This window comes from Arachis hypogaea, chromosome 13 (assembly GCF_003086295.3).
Source record: "Arachis hypogaea cultivar Tifrunner chromosome 13, arahy.Tifrunner.gnm2.J5K5, whole genome shotgun sequence".
In the NCBI taxonomy this organism is placed as follows: Eukaryota; Viridiplantae; Streptophyta; class Magnoliopsida; order Fabales; family Fabaceae; genus Arachis; species Arachis hypogaea.
The window spans coordinates 49490054-49497457 of record NC_092048.1 but is presented as its reverse complement, the minus strand read 5'-3'; the positions used below and the strand labels follow the sequence as shown (position 1 = coordinate 49497457).

The 7404-nt window shown below is 36.4% G+C and overlaps 2 non-coding genes across 2 annotated transcripts; one reads left to right on the top strand and one right to left on the bottom strand.

The window, feature by feature from the left end:
- The first annotated feature begins 722 nt into the window (after nucleotides 1–722).
- LOC112738797 (small nucleolar RNA R71) lies at nucleotides 723–830 on the top strand. The gene has a single exon (XR_003169748.1). It is a non-coding gene; the product is annotated as a small nucleolar RNA R71 (small nucleolar RNA).
- A 6167-nt stretch (nucleotides 831–6997) lies between these two features.
- On the bottom strand, nucleotides 6998–7104 carry LOC112739241 (small nucleolar RNA R71). The gene has a single exon (XR_003170177.1). It is a non-coding gene; the product is annotated as a small nucleolar RNA R71 (small nucleolar RNA).
- Nucleotides 7105–7404: the final 300 nt, after the last annotated feature.

The window sequence follows — 7404 nt, the reverse complement described above, 5'->3', positions numbered from 1 at the left end:
TTCTCTTCTGTATTGCTTGGGAGAGTACTGGGAGGGATTTCAGTGATCCTTTTACTCAGCTGGACCATTTGTGCTTCCAAATTTCTAATGGAAGACCTTGTTTCATTCATGAAACTTACAGTGGCCTTAGATAGATCAGAGACTAGATTTCCTAAATTAGAAGCATTTTGTTCAGCGTTCTCTGTCTGTTGCTGAGTTGATGATGGAAAAGGCTTGCTATTGCTAAACCTGTTTCTTCCACCATTATTAAAGCCTTGTTAGGGCTTTTGATCCTTCCATGAGAAATTTGGATGATTTCTCCATGTTGAGTTATAGGTGTTTCCATAAGGTTCACCTAAGTAATTTACCTCTGCTATTGCAGGGTTCTCAGGATCATAAGCTTCTTCTTCAGAAGATGCCTCTTGAGTACTGTTGGATGCAGCTTGCATTCTATGCAGACTCTAAGAGATCATATTGACTTGCTGAGTCAATATTTTATTCTGAGCCAATATGGCATTCAGAGTATCAACCTCAAGAACTCCCTTCTTCATAGGCGTCCCATTATTCACAGGATTCCTTTCAGAAGTGTACATGAACTGGTTATTAGCAACCATGTCAATGAGTTCTTGAGCTTCTGCAGGCATTTTCTTTAGGTGAATGGATCCACCTGCAGAAGTGTCCAGTGACATTTTTGATAGCTCAGATAAATCATCATAGAATATATCCAGGATGGTCCATTCTGAAAGCATGTCAGAAGGACACTTTTTGGTCAACTGTTTGTATCTTTCCCAAGCTTCATAGAGGGATTCACCTTCTTTCTGTCTGAAGGTTTGAACATCAGCTCTAAGCTTGCTCAGCTTTTGAGGAGGAAAGTACTTGGCTAAGAAAGCCGTGACCAGCTTATCCCAAGAGTTCAGGCTGTCTTTGGGTTGAGAATCCAACCATAATCTAGCTCTGTCTCTTACAGCAAAAGGGAAAAGCATGAGCCTGTAGACTTCAGGATCTACTCCATTAGTCTTAACAGTATCACATATCTGCAAGAATTCAGTTAAGAACTGAAAAGGATCTTCAGATGGAAGTCCATGAAACTTGCAGTTCTGCTGCATCAGAGAAACTAATTGAGGTTTCAGCTCAAAGTTGTTTGCTCCAATGGCAGGAATGGAGATGCTTCTTCCATGTAAATTGGAATTAGGTGCAGTAAAGTCACCAAGCATCTTCCTTACATTATTATTATTTTCGGCTGCCATCTCCTCTTCCTGTTCGAAAATTTCTGAAAGGTTATCTCTGGATTGTTGTATTTTAGCTTCTCTTAATTTTCTCTTCAGAGTCCTTTCAGTTTCTGGATCTGCTTCCACAAGAATGTTCTTATCCTTGCTCCTGCTCATATGACAAAGAAGAAGGCACAGAAAAATAATAATAATAATAGAGATCCTTTATACCACAGTATAGGGATCCCTGTGTGAGTAGAAGAAGAGGGGGAGACAAAGAATATAATATAATGGAAGAAACACAACTGTGAGGAGGCTAGAGATGTGAGATGAGATGTTAGGATATGAATGAATAAATAGAATAAGATGGGAGAGAGAGAATTTTCGAAAATATTTTTGAAAAAGAGTTAGTGATTTTCGAAAATGGTTTTTGAAAAATGTTAGTAATTTTCGAAAATTTTTTAAAATAAAAAATAAAAAATAAAAATAATTAGTTAATTAAAAAGAAATTTTTGAAAAAGAGGGAAGATATTTTCGAAAATTAGAGAGAGAGAGTTAGTTAGGTAGTTTTGAAAAAGTTAAGAAACAAACAAAAAGTTAGTTAGTTAGTTGAAACAAATTTTGAAAAGATAAGAAGTTAGGAAGTTAGAAAAGATATTTTGAAATCAAATTTTTGAAAAAGATAAGAAGATATTTTTGAAAAGATATAATTGAAATTAGTTTTGAAAAAGATTTGATTTTTAAAATCTCAATTAATGACTTGATTCATAAGAAATCACAAGATATGATTCTAGAACTTAAAGTTTGAATCTTTCTTAACAAGCAAGTAACAAACTTCAAATTTTTGAATCAAAACACTAATTGATTATGTTATTTTCGAAAATTTGATATAAAAATAAGAAAAAGATTTTTTAAAAAATATTTTTGAAATTTTCGAAAATAACTAAGAATTTTGAAAAAGATTTTGAAAAAGATTTTGAAAAAGATAAGATTTTCAAATTGAAAATTTGATTTGACTCATAAGAAACAACTAGATTTTAAAAATTTTTGAAAAAGTCAACTCAAATTTTCGAAATTGATGAGAGAAAAAGGGAAAGATATTTTTTTGATTTTTGAAATTTTTATGAAAAACATGAAAATTATGCAATGCATGAAATTTTTAGATCAAAACAATGAATGCATGCAAGAATGCTATGAATGTCAAGATGAACGCCAAGAACACTATGAATGTCAAGATGAACATCATAGACACAATTTTGAAAAATTTTTAATGCAAAGAAATCATGCAGGACACCAAACTTAGAATTCTTTAATGCTTAGACACTAAGAATTCAAGAATGCATATGAAAAACAAGAAAAGACACAAAACAAAAAATCATCAAGATCAAACAAGAAGACTTACCAAGAACAACTTGAAGATCATGAAGAACACCATGAATGCATGAGAATTTTTGAAAAATGCAAGATGCACATGCAATTGACACCAAACTTATAACATGACTCAAGACTCAAACAAGAAACAGAAAAATATTTTTGATTTTTATGATTTTCTAATTTTTTTTGGATTTTTTTCGAAAATTATATGAAAAAGGAAAATAAGGATTCCAAAATTTTTAATATGAATTCCAGGAATCTTGCATTCTTAGTCTAAAGCTTCAGTCCAGGAATTAGACATGGCTTACTAGCCAGCCAAGCCTTCAATGAAAGCTCCGGTCTAAAACACTAGACATGGCCAATGGCCAGCCAAGCTTCAGCATGTAATTCAGATATGACATGCCTGACATACTCATTCCCAAAGGAATAGACATGGCTTTACAGCCAGTCAGGCTTCAACATGCTTCATGAAACACTAGAATTCATTCTTAAAAATTTTGAATAAAAATTTTTGAAAACAATTTTTTTTATTTTTTATTTTTTTCGAAAACAGATGAGAAAATTTTGAAATATTTTTGAAAAATTTTTGAAAATAAAATAAAAAGAAAATTACCTAATCTGAGCAACAGGATGAACCGTCAGTTGTCCAAACTCAAACAATCCCCGGCAACGGCGCCAAAAACTTGGTGCACGAAATTGTGATGTCCAGGCTCAAACTATTCCTGGCACGTGAGCAACTTGGTACGCGTAATCGCGATCACACATTCAGAATATGTCACAACTTCGATACAACTAACCAGCAAGTGCACTGGGTCGTCCAAGTAATACCTTACGTGAGTAAGGGTCGAATCCCACGGAGATTGTTGGTATGAAGCAAGCTATGGTCACCTTGTAAATCTCAGTTAGGCAGATGTAAATTGATAATGGTGTTTTCGAATAATGAATAATAGAACAGGGATAGAGATACTTATGTAAATCATTGGTAGGAATTTTAGATAAGCGAATAGAGATACTTTCGTTCCTCTGAACCTCTGCTTTCCTGCTATCTTCATCCAATCAGTCTTACTCCTTTCCATGGCTGGCTTTATGCAAGGGCATCACCGTTGTCAGTGGCTACATCCCCTCCTCTCAGTGAAAAATATGCTCACATGCTTTGTCACAGCACGGCTAATCATCTGTCGGTTCTCGATCATGCTGGAATAGGATTCACCCTCCTTTTGCGTCTGTCACTAACGCCCAGCAATCGCGAGTTTGAAGCTCGTCACAGTCATTCAATCATTGAATCCTACTCGGAATACCACAGACAAGGTTTAGACTTCCCGGATTCTCTTGAATGCCACCATCATTCTAGCTTACGCCACGAAGATTCCAATTAAAAGATCTAAGGGATATTCATTCTAGCTTGTTGCATGTAGAACGGAAGTGTTTGTCAGGCACGTGTTCATAGGGGAGAATGGTGATGAGCGTCACACATAATCATCACCTTTATCACGTTCTTGGGTGCGAATGGATATCTTAGAAGCGAAATAAGATGAATTGAATAGAAAACAGTAGTACTTTGCATTCATCTTTGAGGAACAGCAGAGCTCCACACCTTAATCTACGGAGTGTAGAAACTCTACCGTTGAAAATACATAAGTGAAGGTCCAGGCATGGCCGAGATGGCCAGCCCCCTAAAACGTGATCAGTAGTCTCCTAAGATGAACAATGGATTAAAACTGAGACCAAAGATACCTAATACAAAAGTAAGAGGTCCTATTTATAATAATCTAACTACTAGGGTTTACAGAAGTAAGTAATTGATGCATAAATCCACTTCCGGGGCCCACTAGGTGTGTGCTTGGGCTGGGCTTTGAGTGTTTCACGTGCAGAGGCCATTTGTGGAGTTGAACGCCAGTTTCTGTGCCAGTTTGGGTGTTCAACTCTGGTTTTGGATCCTTTTCTGGCGCTGGACGCCAGATTTGGGCAGAAGGCTGGCGTTGAACGCTAGTTTACGTCATCTATTCTTAGCCAAAGTATGGACTATTATATATTGCTGGAAAGCCCTGGATGTCTACCTTCCAACGCAATTGGAAGCGCGCCATTTCGAGTTCTGTAGCTCCAGAAAATCCACTTTGAGTACATGGAGGTCAGAATCCAACAGCATCAGCAGTCCTTCTTGAACCTCTGAATCTGATTTCTGCCCAAGTCCCTCAATTTCAGCCAGAAAATATCTGAAATCACAGAAAAACACACAAACTCATAGTAAAGTCCAGAAATGTGAATTTAACATAAAAACTAATGAAAATATCCCTAAAAGTAACTAGATCCTACTAAAAACATACTAAAAACAATGCCAAAAAGCGTATAAATTATCCGCTCATCACGTACGCACAGGTACCCGCACATGCCTTCATTAAAAATACACGTGAGTCGCATTTTGAGGGGCTTGGAGGCCCAATTCTGATGGAAAAAGCTCATAATGGAAGCGGCAAACATAGTAGAAGCGTAGCATATCATTAGGGTAGTTTTTAGTAGTAGTAGTAGGAGGAGGCTTTTAGTTTAGTTTTCTCTAAGTTTTCTCTCAACACCATTAGGGTTTATATTAGGGTTTTACAATTCAAGTGCCATTTTCATTTTTGTTATTGGATTTTTGTTGCCTCCATTGTAAGTATCTCTTAATTACTACTCTTTATAGTTACAATTTTGATACACTTTCTTGTAGTTAAAGTCATACTGTTAATATATATACTTTTTTGCAATTTTAATCTCTTGTTGATGATTTTGATGATTGATGATTATTACATGCTTGGTTGAGTTGCTATTGTTGCTTTTGATCATTTGTTGCTCATAATTTCAAGCATTTTCTCAATTTTGTCATGAATTGCATTTATGCCCACTATGTGTTTGTGGAAATGTCAATTTTAATTTTGGGTTAATTTTTCACCTCTTGGCTTGGGAAAAATGAGCATATGGGTTCCTAGAGTTGGAATGTCCAACATTTAGTGATAATTCTTGGATTGTTAATTGTTCTTGTTTCCACTAACACTAACTTATTGCTAAGGCAATTAGCAAGTGAGTTAGGATTTGTGGATTAAGAACAACTATGCTCACTTGACCTACTCTCTGATGTAAGGGTTAATTAAGTGAGATTAATCCATTATAATTGTCATAGTTGTGGTTGCAACAAGGAAAGGATTTCTAGCTCATCCCAAGCCAAGATTCCACTTATGCTTTGAATCACACACACATACATACATCATTCACTTTTATATCTTACTTGTTCATATTACATTGCTAGTTCTTTAATTCTTTTATTAGTTTATTACTTGCAATTTTGAGTGTTCTTTTATTCCTTTAATTATTTATCTCTTCATTGAAAATCTCGTTTTCCTTCACAACCGAAACTGCGCACTCATTGGCACTAGTCCTTGAGAGACGACCTGAGAAATAAAACTCCCAGTTTATATTTGCATTGAATTGTAACAATTTGTCCTTCCAAACTTTGAAGGTGGGAGTTGGTTGCCAGTTTGGTCTATACTTGCAACGGAAGTTATTTTGAGTGGAAAAATCCAAACCTATGCAATTCTCACATCTATCAAGTTTTTGGCGCTGTTGCCGGGGACACTAAGTGCAATGAGTGCTATTGTTTTTGTTGTTGTAAATATGTGAATAGTGTGAATACTTGCTTTTTGTTTGTTACTTGACACTAATTGATAGATGACACCTCTATCTAAATAGTTTTAGTAGTTATTGACTATTAGGTTATTTTTATTTATTTTCTTATTCTTGTTTTGCTTTTGGTAATTGCATGCTTTCATTGATTCCTCAGTTGAATGACACGGTCGCTTCCAGACCCGAGCTTGGCCCCTTTTGACCCTGAAATAGAAAGGACTTTAACACATCTTAGGCAAGCTTGGTTCCGGTTAGCATTTATTCATAGTGAATCGGACTCTCTTGAAGAGCAAACCAATTCACCATCACCTTCTAACCGTGATTCTCATTCTTCACTTAACGAGGGAACCTTGTATTCTTCTATTGGAAGTGCTGAAATTTCTTTGAGTAAATTAGGTGACAACAATATGATAGAGCCACCTCGGAGAATTACTTTAAAGGAGGCCGGAACTCCGGACATCACCTTGCAACCGGTACAAGTTCGGTACCCAGATCTAGATGCCAACTTTGAGCTCAAGACGAGTACGATCAACTTGCTTCCGAAATATAATGGATTATCGGGAGAAGACCCTCTCAAGCACTTGAAGGATTTTCAAGATGTGTGCTCCACTAGAAGAAGACATGGCTCGGATGAGATAGCGGTTATGGTTTCCTCTTTTCCTTTCTCCCTAGAGGGAAAGGCGAAAGAATGGTTTTACACCCAACCTGAGGAGGTGATTTCTAATTGGGATTTGTTGCGCAAGGAGTTTCTTGAGAAGTTTTATCCACCTCAAAAGACGGATCGACTAAGGAAGGAAATCTCTTGCATCATGCAAAGAGATGGAGAGACCCTTTATGAATATTGGGAAAGGTTCAAAAAGTTGTTGGAAGCTTGTCCTCACCACCGCATTGATGAATTGGTGCTTATAAGTTACTTTTGCAAAAGGATAATCCCTCAAGACAAGCTCCTTCTTGATGCCTTAAGTGGAGGATCTCTCACTATGAACAAGATCGCTGAAGAAGCTTAGGAAGTCTTTGCGGACTTGGCGGATTCGACTCAATATTTAAGGTCAAGAAATCCCAATCAAAGGCTATAAGTGAAGTCTCACCTTCCAGTGATGCTATCTTGACTAAGACGCTTAGCAAGATGACGATCTTGTTAAGACAAATGACTCAAGGCCAACAAATTCTACAAATGTTGTTATCTCCT